Here is a 23896-nt window from a genome sequence, read left to right as displayed (position 1 = left end):
TGCAAAGGTATAAGCTAGAGGAGGAAGTTGTCTCTATACTAAGGCTGTTTTCAGTGATGTGCTGTATTATCTGATTCAATCAGTGTTGCTTGTTATTTTTTCAAACCGAGACCGAGAATACTATATTTTCAATTATGAACATTTTGATTACAGCTTCATTGTAACTAACTAATTCAGTCTGAAGAGAATGCAATTATTATGGTGATTTACATACAATATGCTAAGTTAACACAGCTAATGAGTGAAAGCATAATATTCTTTCTATTCATTCCTGGAAAAATATTGTGCTAAGCATTCTTTCAAAGAAAAGATTACATTATTCGCCAGCATTTTATGTCTACCTACAAGTAGAATTGGCATTGAGCCATTTTTTTCTGCTACTGAAGTGAAATCTCTCACATTTTGGCGACCATGCCTCTCCCCCTCTTGGGGTTCAAGGAGAATGGAAACAGTTCCCAATTTAATTAGATATGGTGCTTTCTCCTTTCTCTACATCTTTATTGGAAGAAAGATTCTGTATTTTCTAATTCTGGAGGCTGGTTAACACCTTAAACATTACTAATTACTGCAGTTTATTGTATGTGTGTCGCAATAGTGTAGTTAGTTAATTATAGCTTTCTCATTAGCACCATGTAGAGAATAATGAATTAACACATTGCTTTGATCGAAAGAACATCTAAGTTTATCTTTTGAGAATAAAAGTGTTATTGTGTTACCAAAAGTCACTATAATTTTCCCAAGAAACAAATTGGTTGGAATTCTCTAGCACTAGGATAGGAAGCTTGATGAATGAGTTGGATTGATCACAAACAAGAGGGAGTAGAGCTGTGGTTGCTTGGCAACCTAACATTATTCTGCAATTTCTTCTGGTATATTTATCCGGTAAACTAGAAAATTCTGTTTTGTTAACGAATGTTTTTAGTCAGTGCACAAATAGACCATAACTAATTGAGATTTTATGTATTGTGGATAAAAAACGATCCTACTTACCTTCCTATTGTGTTTAGATAATAAAAACACAAAGAGAATGCATATTCTGTTTTCAGTTTTTAAAATTTTCTGTGAAAAAATGTTATTTTCATTTTCATATTAGCTTGTTCCTACCAAGAGATTACAACTTGTTTATCTCCTTGGAAATCAAATTATTAGGAATATGTTTGTGTTTATGTGTATATTTATACATAATTTTTCTATAAAAATCAGAGACTTTGAACTGAGATGAATTCTTCAGAAATTGTGGTTTGCTGGTTGAACTGACAATGTAGGTAAATTTAAAAAAAGGTGTAGATATCCAATCCAAATGATGCTGGCAGATGATGGTAATAATAAATGTATTGAATAGGGCAACTATATAAATGTACTCTCTTTAAGCAGGGTTTCTTTTCCTGGTGTTCTTAATTATTCTCCTTTCTGATGTTTGGGTGCATCTTGTTTTCCCCATAGTTGCAAAGTAGGAGCATCAGCTGCCCATCTTCTAATCCAACTCTTCCTAACTCCAGGGACTACAGTGTACCACTTTCCCATCTAACCTGGAATTTTCATGTGCATGAAAATTCCCTGCTCATATCTTAACATTCTTGAGGGCACACATTCTGTTTTATGCATCTCATAAACCTTATATTGTCTGGCACAGTGGGAAGCAAACTGGTGTACTGGCTCTAGTAATCAGGCTGCCTGGGTACCAAATCAGATTCTGCTAACTCCTTGGTGTATGAGCTTGGCTACGTCATTTTAATTGAACACTGATTTCTTCTATGGAGTGGAGGTTAATATCCGTGCCCAGCTTGTGTGCATTATTGTGAACGCTATATGGGGCAAGTTTTATAGACAGCTTGGTAGAACTTACTAAGCACTCAAAAAATTCTGGCTTTTGGGTGCCTGCATGGCTAAGTGGGTTGGGCCTCTGCCTTTGGCTTGGGTCAGGATCCTGGGGTCCTGGGATCCAGCCCCACATCAGGCTCTCTGGTTGGCGGGGAGCCCCTTCCCCCTCTCTCTCTGCCTGACTCTCTGCCAACTTGTGATCTCTGTCAAATAAATAGATAAAACCTTTAAAAAAAATTCTGGCTTTTAATTATAATAATTATCCATCTATTCCATATCTATTCCATATCCAATGTATGAATGGATAAAGATAGGGGTGTGTGTGTGTGTGTGTGTGTGTATGTATCCATCCCTATGCATGTGAATAAGTGTGTACCATCATCATGGCACAATCAAATGGAAAAGTCTTGATACCTATGTCAGTCATGCACACATATAATAGTAGTGATTGTCCCATGCATTTGAAAGATCCCAAGAGTACTTACTGGTTCTCAGGTTGCACTGCAAGGAGAATCACCTGTAGAGCCTTTTTAAAACTACCAACCCAGGGGCACCTGGGTGGCTCAGTGGGTTAAAGCCTCTGCCTTCGGCTCAGGTCATGATCCCAGGGTCCTGGGATTGAGCCCCAAATCACGCTCTCTGCTCAGCGGGGAGCCTGCTTCCCCTCTCCCTGCCTCTCTGCCTAATTGTGATTTCTGTCTGTCAAATAAACAATTAAAATCTTAAAAAAAAAAAAAAAACCAACCCAGATGAATTCCACCAGAATCCCTGGGGATGGTGACTAAGACTTGTGGATTTTTTGAAAGCTTCTGGTGAGAGTAATGTACCTGGGGGTGGTGAGGACCACCAACTTAGATTGGGGTAGTTGTTCTTGAAGATCACGTTGGCCTGAGGCATTGGCTTGCAGTTACCTTGGTGTCATGAAACATGGTTGGAAAAGATAAAAAAAGAAAGCTTTGGCAAACCTCTGAGGTTTTTCTTACTAATCCCTTCGGTTTAAACACCATTCTATTCTCTGAAGAGCTCAAATGCATTTTTCATTTACTGTGTATTATTTCATTTCTCAGCCAAATGTCTCTGTGAAGATGGTAGGAAAGAAGTCATTATCCTGATTTTGCAGATGAATGGAGTGAGCCATACTGAAATTAAATGATTTGATTAGATTCATACATTTAGAACAGACCCAGATACCAAGATTCCTGTGACTTTCGAGTCTGAGTGTTTCTCTCTTTTGCCTTGAGATTTCAAGTGAGATAGAGAATTATTTTTTAGGACAAAGTAGTTGTGTAAGAAAAAAGTTGTATAGATGTGAATTACCACCTTTCTTATAATTATGCATTGCAATAAAAAGCCAAACTTTTTTTTTCCCCCGCTAAAGAAGAGGCACCATAGTCTATTTAGGATCTAAACTAATGTCCTTTCGACTGAACCTAGCCTACATGTGTGTTTTATTTGGCCCAAGGAGTGTTTAAGAAGTATTTCAGCCAATATTTATTTATTTATTTATTTTTTAAAAGATTTTATTTATTTGACAGACAGAGATCACAAGTAGGCAGAGAGGCAGGCAGAGAGAGAGAGAGAGGAGAGAGCAGGCTCCCCGCTGAGCAGAGAGCCCGATGTGGGGCTTGATCCCAGGACCCCGGGATCATGACCTGAGCCACCCAGGTGCCCTATTTCAGCCAATATTTAAAACCCAAGGCTTTCACATAAAAATTTATACTTCTGCCTTATCTTTCAAAACTTGATGTTCTCACAGTATTGAACCAGAGTGTCCGGATAGTGCCATTGGCTGGAAGTGGGTAGCATGTACCCTTGACTGTTTTAAAGGACCCAGAGTTCTGTGTCTTCTCTGAGTAAGAATTGGTCTCCTCTTGCTTTCACTTTTATTTTTTTCTTATGTATAAGTGTACTCAAAGAGGCAATTGAAGGGAGTTTCAAGAAGGAACCACATCTTTTTGGACAGGCTTGAGGGAAACTGACAAGGGCTGCTGAAGAGCCGTTATTGCCCGTCATCCAGTGGGACAGTAGACAAGAGAAGTTACTTAGGAGGTGAGAGCAGTAGCCCTGGGAAAGGCTGCCAGCCAGGACCTGTAGAGAAACAGCCACAGTTAAGTGGCAGATGCAGATCTTCTGCTCCTTCCTTGGAGTGGCTGAACTGACCAGGAGTCAGATGGCAGGGGAGCCTGGTAGAGGTGGTCTGTGGAGAGGGTTCCTTCTGCACAGAGTAGGATGGAAGAAGGTGGAGAATGGATTGGAATCTGGCAGGTTAATGAAGAATATCCAGCACACACCTTGAGCAGTAAAATTTATGGAACGCAGGTAATGGGGAAGGAGAAAGTCTGAATTGCCAAAAGTAGGGCAAAATGGAAAATCATTAAATTTGTGTTCTGAACCATCTTCTACTTCCTTTTTCATTCTCTGTCCTTTCATTGCCCTAGCTGGGCATGCTCCCATTCAGAGGTGGGTTTCAGCGGCAGTCTCCAAACTTCTAGACAGTTCTAACCATTCTCCTGTATAATCTCTTTCCAAGATGAGAACTGAGACAGCAGAGAGACTGATGCAAAAGGCATATTATAGCTTCTGTGGTAACAGGTTTGCATTTTTAGCAGAGGTTCTTCCCTAACTAAAGCTTTTGCTGTAAGTGGTAAATCTGATGCTAAAGATTGCAGATGTTAATGCCTGTGAAGTGGAGATACCCTCAAATAACAGTCTGACAGCTTAAAGTCACTGTGACCTGGACGTTCGAATCTCCAGAGGGATATCCCTCTCCTTTGGCATAGTGGTATCAGGGTCGAGAGGATAAGGCAATAATCAGGCATGCATTGGTAGCACACTGATAATGAGGCATTTGTGTTCCCTGGGGCTAAGGGATGTAATTCACAGTGTAATGGAAGGCAAGTGGGTAAGAAAAATGTAGTGATTTTTGATCATTTGATACAGTTAGAGTTGATTGTGAATTCAGTTCGTTGTTGCATCGAAGACCTTTGCTAAAGAATGTAAAGTGACAGAATATCAGCTTATTATGGGATGTTTTGTGTACTGATTTGTTCAAAGGAAACAACACATCTCATGCAAAATTTCAAAGGGAAGACCTTTTCTGATGACATTCCGTCCATTCAAAAGGTTATTTTTGCAGACTTCTTTTAAAAAATTTTCATGTCTTGCAATATTTGGATGTTTTCAGCATTTTAGAGATTTTTTTTTTCCATATCATCTTGCTTGACTTTTACAGTGACAAGATGGACAAAGAGGAACAAGTTGTTAGCCCATTTCATAGATGAAATAACAAGCAGGGTCTGATAGCTGGGTAGGCATTGGTGAAACCAGAATTAAGTCTCAGATACCCTGATTTGCAATCCAGCTCTTAGCCCACACTACTGCTTTTAGATTTTCGTATTTACTTATTTACTTTTTTGATATTTACTTATTTATTTGAGAGGGAGAGAGTGGATGGGGGAGAGGTAGAGAGAGAGGGAGAGAGAGTCCCAAGCTGACTCCGTGCTGAGCACAGAACCCAGAGTAGGGCTCGACTCATGACCCTGAGATCGTGACCTGAGCCAAAACCAAGAGTCAGTCGCCTAACTAACTGCACTACCAGGCGTCCCTAGATTTTCTTATTTGAAACAAACAAAAAATAATAATAAAAAAAAATTTTAAAAAAAATCAGAGTTAATGTATAAACTGAAGGATGTAATGAGTCTAGGGGAAATACTGAAAACATTATCAGTTATATTTCCAAGGCTGAATGCAGCCCTGCCCAAAGATAAGGAACTCTGATTTTTCCATAACTTATTTAATTCTATGATACATTGATTGACTGATTGATTAATTGATTGATTGAAGATCCTATGAGATATGGACTAGAGACAGGATACTAGAGACAGGACTAAAGCTATACCAGGCTGATGCTTAAGTAGCTACCACTTACTGAATGTTTATGATATATTTTGCATTCTCTGCATCAGTGAATTGTGTGAAATACAATTCTTATAATGCCCCTTTTAAGCTGGATGACATAGACACAGAGGGCTTTCTTTTTGTCCAGGGTCACACTCTATGGCTTAGAAGTGGCAGAGCCAGGACTCACCTGTACTCAAACTCAGAAGCATCTGAGTCCCACCCCAAGCCCGTAACTGCTACCCTGTGCTCCCTTTGAGTCTCTCATGCACCTTCTGCACCCTGTGTCAGCTCAGGGTGCTGTAACAAAGTACCACAGCAGAGTGGCTTATCAACAACAGAAATTTATTTCCTGTGGTTCTGGAGCCTGATAATCAATGAGATCAGGGTGCCAGCATGGTCTTCTTGTGAGGGCCTTCGTCTGGGCTGACTTCTCTTTGTATCTTCCCAAAAAGAATGGCAGCAGGAGGGGTGCCTGAGTGGCTCAGTGGGTTAAAGCTTCTGCCTTCGGCTCAGGTCATGATCTCAGGGTCCTGGGATCGAGCCCCGCATCGGGCTCTCTGCTCAGCAGGGAGCCTGCTTCCTCCTCTCTCTCTCTGCCTACTTGTGATCTCCATCTGTCAAATAAATAAATAAAGTCTTAAAAAAAAAAAAAAGAATGGCAGAAGGAGCAAAGAAAGCTCTCTGGGGTATTCTTTATCAGGGAACTAATCCCCCTCATGAGAGCTTCATCTCATGAACTAATGACCTACCAAAGGTCGTAGCTCCAATATCATCACATTGGGGTTTGGGTCTCAATGTATGAATTTGGGGGGAGACTCAAACATTTAGTCCTTTGCATGTCCTTTCTCTTTTCTCTTGGACTCCATTTCCCAGGTGTGCAGCTTCCATCAGTGCCCCCTCGATGAGCAGGATTCTCTTGTATAGTCCTCATCAGAGCTAGCACCTGTCTCTGTTGTTTACCCAGATTTACCTGTTCTGTGTCTCACTATCTCAGTCAGACATGTGGTAAAATAGATATGAAGGATTCTTCTTAAGGTATCAGATGAAGATGTATACTTACCTCAGGAATGGCAGCATTTAAAAAGACTACTTAAAAGCTTTAATGCAAAAGATTAATTATGAGGGACTTCATGTGGGAGATCATTGGGAGAGGAGGACATTTGTGTTTACTCCAGAATCTCATAATGAAAACAGTTGGTGCCTCATTCTTCCTAAAGTTGTCCCTGGGCACCAGTATATGTAAAATTCAACCTTTACCCTCCCCAAAGCTTTTGCTTGCCCTCATTACCATTTCTTATTTCTTGGCAGAAATGTTTCTGATGCTCTGTCATATCAATATGCATGGATTTCCCTCACGTCTGGGTGTTATATATAACCAATTGCATTACACGGTTGGCATTTCCACAAAGGTGCGAGTATCTGCCACTCCAGATTAAGACAGAAATAGTTGGCAATGGCAGATGTCATATACCAGCCTGACTGTTCTTGAAAATGACACCTCTCATCATGATGGCACTATCTTTATTAACAGCTGTCAATTATGATATGGCTTTGAAGGAAAAAAAATTCAATGCTATTCTAGGCATGGTCAATGTATTTGGGATTTTGAGAGGTATTTGATGTTTTGGTTTGGGGTATTTAGAGGTAAATGCTGTTATTATCATTTAATGTGCAAAATAGAAGTGGCATTTTCAGATGCTGAGCAATTCCAGCTTCTTTTTCTGTAAAGGCAAAAATGTTTGCTTTCTGCTTTGGGTAGACAGCCAGTCTTGTTTCCTTGGACTTGATGGAATGGATTTGCTACAGGACTTTTGTCTGACCCGTGTCTGCTTCTCTAGAGTGCAGTACTTTGCTTCTCAAGAAATACGTTTGTTTTTGTGTTATAAATCCAGAGACTTTCTAAAGTTGTTCTGTAAAATGCATCTGGTGACATAGTGGAGAATTCATTTATTAGATTAAAATGTTTAAGACATTGTACAATGGCAAGAAATTGAAAACATTGCCCACAGTGGTAAGCAAACAAACAAAAATAATAACAATTTTAACATCTGTAAAGTACAACAGAATGAATAGTAGACTCTTTGGATTATTTATTATTGTTCACTAATCTGAGATATATACTATTTTCCATACAGGAGATCTGAGTAAATGAATAAAAATAGAAAGCCCAAATAAAGATGTTTAAGTTTGACCTTGATTCCATTTTGCTTTGTAACTTCTAGCAATTAATTCTCAGTGGGACTACATTTCAAAGGGTCTCAACAGACCACTTTTTCCATGCATAGAAGCTTCTGCATGTAATTGATTTGGGCTGAATTTTTTAACACAGTTGACTTGCTTGAAATAATACTAAAGGACCACCATTGAGCAATTTGGATACAACTCATGTGTGCTTTTGTGAATCAGGTTCAAATAAACTGGATTTGACCTTAACCACTAATCCTTCAAAAAAGGGCTGGCAGTCATCACAGTGAATGCCATCCAATTATGTATAAAAATTGATATGTGTCCTCTCTTTGGAGATGGCAGCCATCACCTACTCGCCATCATGGCCACCCTCAGACTTCTGGTGAAGCCCAAGATCATTAAAAAAGGACCAAAAGTGGCACCTGGGTGGCCCAGGTATGATCTCTGGGTCCTGGGATTGAGCCGCAAGTTGGGCTCCCTGCTCAGTGGGGAGTCTGCTTTTCTTTTTCTCTCCCTCTACCCCATCCCTGCTTGTTCTCTCTCTCTTTTTCTCTCTCCCTCTCAATTAAATACATAAAATCTTAAAAAAAAAAAAAAAGGAAAAAAAAAAGGCTCAGGAAATTCATCCAGCATCCATCAGACCTATATGTCAACATTAGGGGCACCTGGGTGGCTCGGTCATTAAGCATCTGCCTTTGGTCATGATCCCAGAGTCCTGCGATCGAGCCCCGCATAGGGCTCCCTGCTCAGTGGGAAGCCTGCTTCTCCCTCTCCCATTCCCCCTGCTTGTGTTCCCTTTCTTGCTGTCTCTCTGTCAAAAAAATAAAAATCTAAAAAAAAAAAAAAAAAAATTAACCTCAATTGGCAGAAGCCCAAAGGCATTGACGGTTGGGTGCACAGAGGATTCAAGGGCCAGACCTTGATGCCCAGCATTGGTTACAGAAGCAACAAGAAAACAAAGCACATGCTGCCCAGCGGCTTCCGGAAGTTCCTTGTCCACAAGGCCAAGGAGCTCGAAGGACCTCTGGTGTGCAACAGTTCTGACTGTGCAGAGATGACTCACAATGTCTCTTCCAAGAACCACAGAGCCATTGTGGAAAGAGCACCCAGCTGGCCATTGGAGTCACCAATCCCAATGCCAGGCTGTGCAGCAAAGAAAATGAATAGATGGATAGCTTATGTGCAGATTTTGGTTGTGTTAATAAAATCAGAAAACTACAAAAAAAAATTATATGAGTTGTTTGAATTGGAAATTGACCTCTATACCTGAAACTGCTCTTGGAAAACTTGGTTACTACCTCTATTTTCCTGTTTTCCCAGCTGTAAACCGAGGGAAGAAACATTTACCACTGCCTCCCAGTGGCAGTTGGAGGATTAATGAGCTAATATTTGTAAAGTGCTTTGAAGATAAAAGTGCCAGCTATTATTATTACTAATAAACCATTTTTCTCCAGTGTAATTTTGGACAGCAGCCATTAAAAACTCATTACTGTATTTAACAGTAAAACAATCTGCTACAGCCTTGTATTTACTGCCTCAATTAAGCATGCATTCCACTTCCTTTGCCCCTCGAAATTCAGAGTTGATGAGGAGGGACAGAAAGGTGTGTATCATCATTTCCCAAGTTCATTTAAATAATGGGTGTAACAGACTGGATGCTTGTAGTGGAGGTAGTTTGTTTCTGCTGAAAACTGGACTGTGTCCTTAAGGGGAGGCTAATTTGGGCTACATTTGCTTCCGTGCTCTATGAAGGGACTGGAATGCCCAGCTCTAGATTTTTCAACTGGATTTACTTCACATTTACTGTCTTTGAAGATTGTATCCCAGTGTCTTGATGGTTCAGACTGGTTCCATGAATGACACAAGTTTTTGTGGGTGGTTTTGTGTATGTGTGTGCACGGTGAGCAGGGGGCAGGTGTGCACTGTTTAGAAATCTTGCTAAACATGAAGTGGAAAACTGAAGTGATTATTTCAGCTGCTTCTAGTCGACAAATATGAAAAAAAATAAAGTGGAGGTCTTGAATTATGCAGAGTAGTTTATTAATCTGTAATTGATGTGTTGTATTAAATCCCTTCAGTACTAATTTATTTTGATCTGTGTCCATGTTCTTAAATACTGCATGATACAGGTAGTGTATCTCACCTATTGCCAAAACAATGCTTATTTTTCCCTATGCTGTTTTACTGCTGCAAATAAGAATTAAAGATATAAAATAAATCAATGACCATAATCACAAGTAAATATGAAGTCTATTCACTACTACCTCCAGTCTCGAAATCCTAAACCAGTATCTAAAGGTTGAACAAAAGAGGCCTCATAGCAATGTAAATCCACTGAATTCACTGCAAGCTTTTTGGTATGGAAAGACCTTCCTCACTCAGTTACTACTTTTTTTTTTTTTTTTTTTAAGAATTTATTTATTTATTTGACAGAGAGAGACACAAAAGGAGGGAACACAAGCAGGGGGAGGGCCAGAGGGAGAAGCAGGCTTCCCGTTGAGCAGGGAGCCCCATGTGGGCCTCAATCCCAGGACCCTGAGACCATGACCTGAGCCGAAAGCAGATGCTTAATGACTGAGCCACCCAGGCGCCCAGTGACTACTCACTCTTAATTTAGAACCTTTCTAATAAGCATAACTCTGTTTTATTTTAGTGGATGACAGAGTATAAACTGCAAGTTAGAACAGATGATGGAAATTTTGCAGTTTCGTTCACAGACAAAAGAAATTACAGCTAGCATCTCTTCAGCAAGGGAGGAGAATGGAAAGGCTAGAAAGAGGCAACTCAGAAATCATGATGGCCTTATGGGTGGTCCTGAGTTATTAAGAAATTATGAAATAGTTTAAACTAAAAAAGATTTTGGTATGTCACCTAGTGTAGATCATTAATCTGAAAATCAAGTGAAATCATCTTTCCTAGTGATCTACCTGTCTAAGAATGTTAGATGCAAATACAAAACAGTAATATTAGAATTCCCCAAATCTTTTACAAGATGTCCTTCTAATAGCAACACACTAATAACTATCCAAGGTACTATTGTTTGCAGATGAGATTTTGCACTGCAATTGTATCCCAGTGTATTTTTTTTTTATTACCAGCACTTAGGGAGGCCATGCTTTGTAAATACTATCACCATTCCATTGACTTCTGAAATTGAACTCACGCTATTTTCATCATTTATTTTGTTGAATCATGCATGGGGAATTCACCATATGGCTTTAAACTGCTTAAGACCTCAGTAGGAATGTACTTTGCATATCAGATTCTTGGGGGAAATGCACAAGTTGCTTATCACTTGGAGGAAAAGTACCTGGAGACTTCTATGTAGCTATTAGGGGAAATGATGAAAAATGAGTTTGAATTGTGACTATGTAGCAATTTATGTAAAATGTAAAGGGGCACTGTTCGGTTACCTATTGCCACATTACTAACCGATAACTGAAGCAACAGCCATTTTTTGAAATCTCATGCTTTTGTGTGTCAGGAACTCAGGCAGGGCTAAAATGGGTGATTTCTTCAGTCCCACCTGGTGGCAACTGGGGTGACATAGTAGGTTCAGATGGTGGCCGGACTGGGCTAGTGGCCTCTGGGTAGCCTCACTTGCATGTCTCGTGCTGTGCATGTACAAGGAGGGCTGAACTCAGCTGGGCTAGTCACTCGCGTAGGTCATTGGACTTATTACATGATGGCTCAGGGGTCCAGGAGTGCAATTAGAAGATCGTCAGTTCTTGCAAAGACTGGGCCTGGAGCAGATTTAGCATCTCTTCTGCTGCAGTCCAGATCATAACACACCAGTCCAGATAGAGCGAGCACTCCTCCGGCTACCCTGCTGTGCTGGCGGATTCGACTAGACAGGGTAGGAAGAACTAAAGACATGCTCATAAAGAGGATTGTTATGCCCGCCGTGACACTGTGTCCTCACCATGTGACTGATTACCAAGTGGGAGAAAACCCGGAACAGGTAGAATGCTGTGCTTCAAAGGGACACTCCTTTACCTTCTTCCTTCCTAGATCTCTTATGCCCAGGAGTACATACAACTTAGAGAAGCGAATGTGACAGGAGAGTGAACTTTGGAAAGCTGGCAGCACCCGTGTCTGGAGAGGGAGGCTAGAAGTGAGAGGATGGGCAGCTGAGGACACCTCAAGCCGAGATGCCTTAGCAGAATAGGCTTTGCTGATGCTCTGCAAATCCATTTGCATTTATCCTTACTCTTCCATTTAACGTGGAAGTGGCTTGGCCTTGGGAGAACTAGGGCTCTCCCAGCAGAGTCCGAAGGATGCTTGGTGAAACTCAAATGCATGGAAACCGGGAGGTGACTACTCAGATCCCACAGGCACCGGGCTTGAGGAGGGACAGAAAAGAGCCTCTCCTGTGTCCTTTATATTTCTGTTACAACCACAAATGAAAAAGGAAGCAGACTTCTTGCACCAAAATAATAATTGTGCATTTGGCTTCCATCTTTCTTTACTGTAACGTTCAGAAACAGGATTGGAATGCGAAGCGGACTCCTGGGTGGCGAGTACCAACATCATTCTCGAATCTTCCTGCAGCACTGTGCGAGCACAGAGCAAGAAGCAGGTCAAGAAGATACAGCAAAGCAGCTGTCTTGGGCTGTTTCTTTTCTCTTCAGGTGCTCCCTGATCATGGATGAAGAACAACCGCAGCCATGTATGCTGAGGGTTCCGTTCGTGCCCTCACTGCCTCTACTTCCTCACACCTTCGCATCTTCTTCCTTCTGTGGCATGCCATCTTTCTCTCCGCGCCTGGGAGCCCCACGCACCATCATTCTCGTATGTCTGTTACATTATCCCATCCTTCTGATAAACACAGATGTTTTTCTCCTGCAGAGAAAAAGCATGTATGGAGTATTGCACTACATTTTTCATATCTCAGAAACTAATTCAGCAGGTAAAATGCAATATATGTAACCCTAACATACTCTGCTCTGGTGAGTTCTATAATGGTAATGCTGAAAATTGCTTTTGAGAGACACACACATATATCATTTACTGTGATGCTTATAAAAACTAGGTGTTAAATAAATACATAAATAAAAATAAAGACTAGGTGTTTAAGCAAGGTAGGTATTAATTCTGTTCAGAGAGGTTGAGGGAACTCTTGGCTCCATTGCTGTAGAGTGGAACTGGAAATCCGGTTGTCTGTTTTATCGTAAGTCATTTTCATGACAAATCATTTACTGTTGATAAAATATTCCCTTGTTAAATCCTACATTTTCTGGACAGTTTTCATTTTTAGATGATACAGCCTCTAAAGCTGTATTAAGAACTGTTGGGACTGTTGAAACGGAAGCAATCCTTGGATTTTTTCCTGTGGTTTCTTTTGTCGTAACAAAATACATCTTTACTAGAGCAGAGAGCACCTTCTGGCCACTGTTGCTTTAGCAGTTGTCCATCTTCTGTCCTCTGCATCCTTTCTTTATTTTTAAATGACCACAAAGCCTGCTTCAACTTTCTCTTTGACACATTGAGATTTATTTCTCATGAACCATTCTAGATAATTCCTCGTTTAGTCTTTTAATCAGTGACCACTGCAACCTTCCTTTCGTTGGATTTCTGCTTTTTGTCACTGCACTTCTCCATGAAGGTCTAAATGTCCCTGTTAAAATCCCCTTTCTCGCTTGTCACTGTGACCATGATGTCACTTATTTCCCGAAAATTTCCCCTGGCTCCCCACTGCTTTGCAGGCCAAGTAACTGTCACACTTGGTTTCCACATTCAGCCGGACTCAGCCTTCATTATTCCCTTCTACTTTCCTGTATCCTTAGAGACCCTCTCCTTTTACCCAACAGCTTGCTGTTCCAGCCTTCTTAAAGCTCCTGTCTTCTCAGACACATTTCCTGCTGTTCTTTCTTCTGGTCACTCCATCATATCCTACTCTCTAAGACCCCCCCAAATACACCATCTTCATTATTTCTGTCAGAATGTACTTAACATTTTTAATAGCACATTAAAAGAAAAAAAGTTTGCCTTAAAATGGGGATTTTATTTCATTACTGTAAGTGAAAGACCAGTGTCAGTGCGAAACAATGAAAGGTAATTAAAAATGTTAATACAGGGCGCCTGGGTGGCTCAGTGGGTTAAGCCGCTGCCTTCGGCTCAGGTCATGATCTCAGGGTCCTGGGATCGAGTCCCACATCGGGCTCTCTGCTCGGCAGGAAGCCTGCTTCCCTCTCTCTCTCTCTGCCTTCCTCTCCGTCTACTTGTGATCTCTCTCTGTCAAATAAATAAATAAAATCTTTAAAAATGTTAATACAGTGAAAACAGTCCAAGGTCATTAAAGCTAACTGGATATAAATTACCCGCCTACCTGCCAAAGGCTCTGGTTTGAAGTCCTGTTCTCTCTTTCCCGTTATAAAATAGCAAGATTAGTAAAGTTAAAGTGTTGTTAGTGATGCTTTAGGACCTACCTGAGACTTATACTTTTTTTTTTTTTTTACATTCAGAAGGATTGTAAGACAATTCAAAGGGGATGTTCGCTTACTGCTCTAGAATATGCAGCCCACCTCAGGGGGTGAAGACATCCCTTAGAGAAATTCATCACATTTCTCTGCCTTTACCCTACTATATTCCTGCATTTAATCATTAGGTGAAAAGTTGTGAAGTTCTTGCTGCGTGAAAATCACTATGCTGGGTAGATAAACAGCAAGATGAATTAGACACAGTAGCTGGCCTGAAGATGTTTATAGTTACCACCGAATATATGCCTACAAAATAGTATCAGTATAAACATATATGCTTTTGGGGGGTCTGGCACTCCTGAAATGTTGTAAACCTCCAGTCTAATTAAGGACATGTACTCAAATAAGAACACTAAAATAGGGGACCAAAAATGCCATAGGAATGTATGGATAATATATGCTCAGAATAGGAAAGATTATTTCCAGTTTGTGCACTATTAAAAGTGTCAGGGGGCACCTGGTTTGTTCAGTTAGTTAAGCATCTGCCTGCACTGGGCTCCTTGCTCAATGGGGAGTATGCTTCTCTCTCTCCTCTGCCCCTCCCCACTGCTGTGTGTGATCTCACTCTCAAATAAATAACATCTTAAAAAAAATACGGTGAAAGGGTCAGGAAAGAGGTAGAATTTAAAAGGCAAAGAAGAAATTCCATTGCAATTACCATTTCTCTGAAGCAAAATAAATGTGCAAGCCCTACTAAATGAGTAATTAATTTTTAGCAGCATTTATCACACCAGAGTCTAGTGCCATTAGAGAAAAACTTTTTGTGATAAAATGTGATTTGATTACCTGTCTCAATTTCCAAAAGGCTTTTCCATATATTACATAAAACAGGAGTCCTCTGCAATTTGGGATAGGTTTAGAGAAAGCCAAACCTAGGTAGAACCAACCTAATGCCTACTTGACTGAGAAGTCAGGGGGTGTGGACATCTGGAGCCATCGTAAGGATGTTTGAGTTCTATGACCTTGGAAGGTGCTTTCCAATTCTGAAATGACCAGGAAATCAGATGTTCCCAGCAGAAAAGCACAGTGCCTTCCATATTTTTCAGGAGGTTTTTTTTTCTCCTGTATGTCTCAGAGTACTGCTGACTCTCTGTTCTGTAGTCCCTTCTAGGACCTGGTTCTCAGTCCTAGAAGCTCAGATAATGCAGATCAGGCTATTGTATATTTAGTTCTCTATATTTAATAGGCTTCTGAAATGAGAAGAGGAAAAAAAAACAAAGGAAAGTAATGATAAGGTCATCAAATACTAAGAGCTGACTGTGAAATACCAGGATTTTCTTAATTGTTGTTTATAGTTGTATAATATTCATATATTTTTCAAGTGAAAATGTTTTGTGCTTTTTTCCCTTAGAGACATTGAGATCACGTGCTATGTTATCAATGTCACTTCTTTTTAATTTTATCTTTTTTATTTATTTAAAAAATTAAAGTTTTATTTATTTAGATAATCTCTACACCTAACCTGGGCTTGAATTCCTACCCCAAGATCAGGAGTCATATGTTCTTCCAACTGAGCCATCTAGGCACCCTCCCTTTTTTTTTTTTTTTTCTTTTTTTTAAATATCACTTTCTTATTGGCCATACTAAAGCTTACATAATTGACTTATTGAATCTTCTATAAGTTGCATTTTAATTACATCAGTAGTTTCACTTTTTTTCTTTTTTTTTTTTTAAAGATTTTATTTATTTATTGGAGAGAGAGGGAGAGCATAAGCAGGGGGAGCAGCAGGTAGAGGGAGAAGCAGACTCCCTGCTAAGCAGGGAGCCCGACATGGGACTCAGCCCCCCAGAACCCTGAGATCATAACGTGAGCCGAAGGCAGACACTTAACTGGCTGAACCACCCAGACATCTCCAGTAATTTCACTTAAAAAAAAAAAAAAAAGGTAGGTAAATGAATATCCACAGTATTGCTTAGTGATGGATATTCTTGCTTTTGATAGCACCTTGAATAATGCATCACTCCTTTTGATTACTGTGGCTATTTCATTAATACCTAGAAATACAGAAAATATAACTTTCTGAAGTTCAAAAAGAAGAAGCATTTGTGCGTTAGTAGAGTTGATAATGCGATAGTTGCAGTGATGTGAAATATTCTAGCTTTATCTTCTGAAGTTACCCTTTGCAAATATGAATCACGTGCACCTAATAAGTAACAGCGATGAGGCATGATTTAGAGACTATAAAATGGAGCATTTGAACACATAGCATGTACAGGCATACACATACATATACATAACTGCTCTTTGGTTAATCTACATAACCTCACTTCTGCAGAATTCACTCTCAGGACCTGCTTTCTCATCAAGCATTTATCAGCACAATGAAAACCTCTTAGAATTGTCACGGATTTGCCTGCACTACCATATGTTAAGTGCAAAAAGTAGCGTTTATGTCTTGGCTTCATACTAGGTGACTATAAAACTGTTCTGCGCATTGGAGTACATCTCTCAAAAGCTTTACAGTTTGACTTTTGCCAAAGGTGCCATTGCCATCTACTGAAGGATGCAGTAGTGAAATTTACTGGAGGTGACCATTCTGTGAATTCAGAATTTTTTTTTTTACTTTCAGCATTTCTACTCATTTTTTATTTATTGGCTCAGTTTCATCAAATTTGTCAACTGCCAGCCTTAAAGCTTTGGAAATTGGTATGATGAAAGTTCTAAGTGGTGATAAATGTCTTTAGAGATATTTTAAACCCAAGAATGTGGGACGGATCTGAGACCTACCTGCCAGATATGGCAGAAAATATAAACAACAACAAAAAAAATGATGTTTAAAAAAATACTACCCTATTTTTGAGGAACAGTACTAATCAGATAATATTTAAAAACTCAGGGGTACCTGGCTGACTCAGTCAGTGGAGTGTGTGAATTTTGATCTTGGGGTTGTGAGTTCAAGACTCATGTTTGGTATAGAGATTAAAAATAAAAACCTTTAAAATAAATAAAAACTCATGACTGGTGGTACAATTTTGTGTTGAGGTATTATGGGGAAAATATCATTACTGGAGTTTGAAGTTTTTGCTTTTTGAGGGTGTTTGGCAGAATAATTTTAAATGCTACAGCTGTTCGTTTGTTTTTCTTTTTTATTTCCTGTGAATCCAGAGCTGACTCACCTCTACGACAGTTGAAAAGAATCTTCTTACTTTTTGTGTATTCTTTTTAATGTGGCCAGAAGAAAGATTAGAGTGAATACTCCCTTTCATAAAGCAATTGAGAGTTGATTCTGAATATACCAGACCATGTTTTTAGAGTAAAAGAATAGCCTCGGAACCCTAAGATAGTCAACATATACCAGACCTGTCTATAAAAATGACATAAAATAGTTTGTGCTTACAGATGCCTTGTGTAAGATGCAGATTTACCAGAAGCATTTGAATTTCCTATTTCCCTATGACTGCTAACTGACTATTGGTGTTGGTAATATATTTAGGAACTTTATTTCCTCCTCAAGCGTAGGATGCCATTGGACACTCAAAGAATATTGCTGGGGGTGACTTTGCAATCGACAAAGTGGAACATACATTTGGGAAAGGGCTGCTAAATATGACCATTCGTATCCAGAGACCTAGCATTTTCCCATTTGCTAGCAATTTCCTAATTTAATCCAGTGGTTCCTGGATGCCACACCCAGACTTTCTTTCTTTAGCAATGTTGATTTATGGAAATGTTTTGATAGAGGCTCAAAAGCTAACACCAGATTCAGCAGTGCAGAAAGACTCCAAATCACATTCTCCTTTTTGTCAATATTTTCACTAGGGCAATGTAAGATATTAAATCACCTGGAATTAGTTATGTGCCTTCTCAGCAACCTTTTGTGCTCAGTCTGCTACAAGCTGTTTGTGCTGATTAGCAGTTTAAAGTCTGCAAAGGAAGGAAATTTTCAGTTGCCTCTTTCTTCCTTCCTTTCTTTCTTTCTTTTCTTCTTCTTCTTCTTTTTTTTTTTTCCTCTTCAGTTCTGTGTGCACTGGGGTAGGAATTACCCTCTTTGCAACTCCTGAGTAACTTGGTTGAACAGATGCATGGTGGAAAGGAATGGTATCAGAAAAAATTTACCTATGTGTCTGTAGCTATGCTCCCAGCTACAAAAGATGAGAAGAAGCAGTGATTCCAAGTGAAGTGTGTGTATGTGTGTGTGTGTGTGTGTGTGTGTGCATATGTACGTGTATAGCTCTGATTCCAAGGAGTCCTTCCTTCATTCATCAAATATTTATTGAGCTGTTTATAAATCCCAGGCACTGTGCTAAGCATTAAGATGAAGACAAATTCCCTGCCTTCCGGAGTTTACCATTACTGAGAATGTCAGCCAATAAATAAGTAAACAAATAAAATCATTACAGGAAAGAAACTAAGGGTGACCGTAGAGAAGAATGAAAGGAGGAACTTACTTTTAGAGAGGGTTTTATGAGAAGGTGACTTTCAAGCCAAGCCAGAAAGGAAGGAAGGCTCACAGGAAAAGAGCCAGAAGAGCAGGGTTCCAGGCAGAGGGGCAGCAAGCGGAAAGCACTGTGGAAGACAGGAATTTGGCATGGTCTTGAGCTGACAGAAGGCTAGAACCTGGAGCGTAGAGAGCTTGGACGTGATTGGCACAGAAAAGGTTAGGGCAGATCTTGTGAGGTCTCCCAGGTTATGGATAAAGAGGAAATGAGTTTAAAGCACAGTGTAGAACTTCAAAGGAATCCAAGCAGTTAAAGCAAGTGGATCTGATTTATGTTTGTAAAATCACTTTAGCTGTTGCATGAAGAGGGAATTGCAACGGGGAGCAGGATCCGTTGGTATTCCACATGGGGAGTGAGAACAACTTGGACTTGAACTAGGGTGTGATAAAGGGGATTTGTGAGACTGTTTATTGTACTTTTAATAAGATGATATGGGTGGTTTGGGGATTGTTCTGAGAAATAGCACACAGCCCCTGCAGGCAGAAACCTACAAGAGAAACAACCACAGAATATGGAATTGTGAGACAAGGAGGTTTAAGGTATGTGTTGCCATGCTGCCTCGCAGCAGAGGGATTTGGATGAGCCCCAGGAGGGCTCGGGACTGGGGTGAGTGACATTTAGTGAGCTTCCAGTATGAAAGAGGGCATGCACTGCTGAAAGAAGGCACTGCAGTGCACTGGGGGAACCTGCTCATTAATTCTTACAGCACTTTTGTGTTGGCTGTAGAAGATGAAAGACATTTTCCATTCAATTATTGATCATAAGCATGATATGTGTTGATTAAAATGGCAAGATAATTTGTATCAAATAGAATTTGGTTATCTTTTTTTCCCTGGCTATATTTCAATAAATCATATTTAAGTTTCCCCAAGTGAGTAGGGAACACAGTACCTGCCTCCCCCTTTCTAAGGAAAGAACTATTGTTAAAACAGGTTACTGAATAGCAAGTAAATTATGTTGGTTTTAACCCAAATGCCCACCCTAATTTGAGGCATATACCTTATTAGTAATGTGAAATGCTTCTCAGTGTGTTCTTCTAGGAAGATTAAAGTTTAGGCTTTGGAAGTTTATTTTCATATTTATGTGAAAAAGATACAATTTATTTGTTACGTAGATAATGACAAAGAACAAAGAATAATTTTTAAATTTATAAGAAAAAAGGCAACAAACACAATGGAAAAACGGACAAAGCGAAAGAACACATTTTAGAGAAAAACTCAGTCGGCTAAAAATACATGTAAAAATACTCAACCTCACAATAATCAGGGCAGTGCAATTAAAATATCCTTGAAAACAAACTAGTTCCTCCCTACCATGGAATACTATTCAGCGGTCACAAAGAGTGGACTGTATGCAATGACATGAACAACTCTCAAAAGCCTCATGCTGAGTGAAAGAAGCCAGACACAAGAAGTTAAATACTGTGTGTTTCCATTTGTAGGAGAGTCTAGAAAAGGTAAAACTGGAGGGCTAGAAATAAAATCAGTGATTTCAGGGACTGGTTGCGGGGGGAGTTTGAACTAAAACTTGTTAATTTTACTCTAGGTAAATTATACCTTAGGAAAGCTGATTTAAAAAAAAAAAAGCAGTGAGGATCATGTTGTGAAGATATCAGGAAATGGAAGTATTCACGCTCTGCTGGTGTGAGTGAAAAGTGACAAGAAGCCCCTTTGGGAGGAGGAATTCACAATAGCTAGGAAGGGTGAAAATACTTAAATGCTGGGATGCCCCGGCCATTCTGCAGCTGCATGATTACCCAAGAGAAGTCTCGCACATGGGCTCAGGGGGACTATACAGTCAGGGAGGAAGAATATCCTCTGCCATTCAAGGTCCTTCTAGCTGGACTAAGAATCAAATTGACATGAGACAGACTAATGGGAGAAAATAAAATTTGATTTCATACACATGAGAAATCCACCCAAACATGGAAATTCCAAAGATAGGCAAAGTGAGGTACGTATGTCCTTCTGACCAAGGAGAAGGGGGTAGGGGTCTGCGACTTCAAAGGGAATGGATGCAGTCCACAGGAAGATGAAAAGATTAAATGCTTGGTAAAGAGATACTTCTGGGCCACTCAGAAACAATGGATGTAGAGGACTTTGATCAAACAGACCTTGCTAGTTTTCCCCTTATCTACTGTAGTAATTCATATCATAATGTAGTTGTCTATGGTGTGGCTCTCTTCTTGGAACAGGTCCTCTATCTGAATTATTATTAGGTAGCTGAGGAGGGAAGTAAAGAACATTCCTTGTATGTGCTGGGTTTTGATTTTGATTGCTTTTAACTCAAAATAATCTTTATACCAAAGTGGCCCATCTTGGGACAGCCTGCCTTTATCCCCTACAATACAAATAAGTTCTGTGCAACCATTTTTTTTTTTTTTTAAGTAGGCTCTACACCCAGCATGGGGCTTGAACTCATGACTCCACAATCAAGAGTTGCCACTGAGCCAGCCAGGTGCCCCTTCAGGTGCCCCTTACCTTTTGTGAGAGTGAAAAATGGAAACAACCTACACATCCATCAAAAGGGGTTAAATAGGGTCGCCTGGGTGGCTAGGTAGTTAAGCGTCTGCCTTCAGCTCAGGCCATGATCCCAGGGTCCTGGAATCGAGTTCCACATCGAGCTTCCTGCTCTGCAGGAAGCCTGCTTCTCCTTCTCCCTCTCCCACTGCCCCTGCTTGTGCTCTTTCTCTCTCTCTCTGTGCCTCTCTCTGTCAAATAAATAAATAAAATCTTGAAAAAAGGGGGGGGTTTAAATAGCTTGAAATATTTAAATATACATGTTAACTTCTGTAGAACAGTTCAAATGAATGAACTAAATATAAATAATAGATTTTGAAAACAATTTATGTGGAAAAAAGGAAGTTCAGAATGACACCTTGGGCATGATATTGTTAAAAAAATAAAACTCAACTGAGTAAATTTTTTAAATCTATGGGCTTTATTCAGTGATTCTTGAATCAGGCAGTATCCCATCTAGCAGATAGAAAAGAGCTCTTGGAAGCTGTACAAATCAAAGATTACTAGGGGCAAAAGGCAGCACATACAAGGATTAGTAGCAAAAAAGTGCATTGTTTCAGACAAAGTCACTTCCCTTTAGAAGACTGTAGGGGGTCTATTGGGCAGATTAGCTCCCTAGTGCTGACCAGATGATTCTTGATTGACTGGTTAAGATTCAATTTCCAGGATAGGCTGTAACTGTAACCAAGTTAAGTCTTGGTTTGGTTAAGCTCAGCAAAAGCAACTCCATTTGGGGCTTCTTATCTCATTGTTAACAATTCCAATTATGTGAATTAAAAATACTAGTGCAACATTATATTCTCTTTATAGAATAATAATAAAAGATGTGTTGCTTACACATTAAGTTAAATATGTTGGTTCTTCCTAGAGAGTAAAGGGAGATGGAATTTTGAAGAGAAATTTGAGCGACTTTCAACTTAATTTCTTGTATTTATTTATTTAAACAGTGATTTCTGGGGGTGCCTGGCTGGCTCAGTTGGAAAAGCACGTGACTTTTAGTCTCTGTGTTGAGAGTTTGAGCCCCATGTTGGGTTTGGAGCCTACTTAAAAAAATAAATAAAAATAAAAAGTGAGTTCTGAGGCACATATGACAAAATGTTAATATTTAAAAATTCTAGATGGCAATTACATAGGAATTTTTAAATTATATATTCTATATCTAAATTTCTTCATAAAATAAAAACACCTAAGCTACATTGCAAAATCGCCAATGTAGAATTTGTGATTTTTGATCAAGGGGAAATGTTATCACCAAAGACTGATAAATAACTTTGTTTCAGCTCTTTATTGCAATGTAGGTGTATTAGAGTGTTTAGAGATAACAGACCCTAAACTCTTTCAGAGATTAACACTTGTTTAGATCTAAGAGAAATCGCATGCCATTCCACTTTTAATTTCATGGTAGTTGTCAAAGACTAGACAAAAAGTCAACTCAGTCTCCTCTTCACAAGATCCATACAAGACTGATTTATACATGTGTAGTACTTAGGTAGACTTTCCGATGTTTATGTTGGTTCTATAAGTGTTCTTGCTGTTGGAATATAGATGAGCACTCATTGAAGAGGGAGTTTAAATTATGTGTTTAATATTAAGTTAATGAGACTGTAGATACTATACTTATACAAGATATTACTCTATTGTACTTTAATATTTATTGACTTAATTTATGAAAATATATTATGTGCTCAAAAATGATATGACTACATATTTGTCAAATCTTATTTAAAAATTTAGGTTCATTTTAACTTAGGCTTATAATATTATTTCATCTCCTTGCAAAATAATTAGAAAGCTGCGTATATTTTGTATCAATCTAAAGAAGTACCAAAAATTGGCCCCTGAAATGAAAATCTAGGTTCTTATTTACACATACCTGTATTACTTGACCTATAATCAATTCTTGTTGTTGCTGTAAACAATTACCACCAAATTAGTGGCTTAAAAGAACATAGATTTGTTCTCTAAGTTCTGGAGGTTAGAAGCTCCAAAACAAAGTGTCAGCAGAACTACTTCCCTTTTGACCCTCTAGAGGAGAATCTGTTTCTCTGCTTTTTCTAGCTTCTAGAATCCACCTGCTTTCCTTGGCTTATGGCCCCATCCTTCATCTTCAAACCCAACAGTGTAGCATTTTCCAGTCTGTCTTTCTCTGCTCTGCCCTTACCTCACCTGTTCTGACTCTCACCCTCTGCCTTCTTCCTACAAGGAACCTATGATTATATTGGACTCATTCATGTAATCTAGGATAATCTGTCTTGAGATCCTTAATATAATAACATCTGCTAAGTCCCATTTACCATGTAAGGCAACATTCTCACAGGTTCCAGGGATTAGGATGTAGGTTAGGATCTTGTGATGTCTTTATTTCAACAAACACACCACCCTTCACACTATTTTCTGCTTGACATAACAACGAAATTAAGTGAACTTCTGGTGAAAACATTTTGGTCCATCACTATCACTATATGATATAAAATAGTGATCCTTAAGTGGAGTGTTATGGGAACACAAATCTGCATTGCAAAGTTAATATTAGAAAGTAAAGGTTCTCTA

General features: G+C 39.4%; 1 protein-coding gene and 1 pseudogene across 16 annotated transcripts in view; both read left to right on the top strand.

Annotated features, from left to right (window-relative positions):
- Positions 1-23896, top strand: part of CHL1 (cell adhesion molecule L1 like) — a 211491-nt gene that overhangs the window by 3617 nt on the left and 183978 nt on the right. Inside the window, exon 1 of one of the 16 annotated variants that reach the window (XM_047746611.1) lies at positions 18482-18502. The exons of the other annotated variants lie outside the window; for them this stretch is intronic. The gene's annotated coding sequence lies outside the window, so the exon portion shown is untranslated. Of the gene's footprint in view, positions 1-18481; positions 18503-23896 lie in introns of those variants that run through there. 16 annotated transcript variants of the gene reach the window in all.
- Positions 8270-9075, top strand: LOC125109579 (60S ribosomal protein L32-like; annotated as a pseudogene).

Source organism: Lutra lutra, chromosome 1 (assembly GCF_902655055.1).
Source record: "Lutra lutra chromosome 1, mLutLut1.2, whole genome shotgun sequence".
Lineage (NCBI taxonomy): Eukaryota > Metazoa > Chordata > Mammalia > Carnivora > Mustelidae > Lutra > Lutra lutra.
Note: the sequence above shows the minus strand (reverse complement) of the source record. Positions and strands in the feature narration are given on the sequence as shown.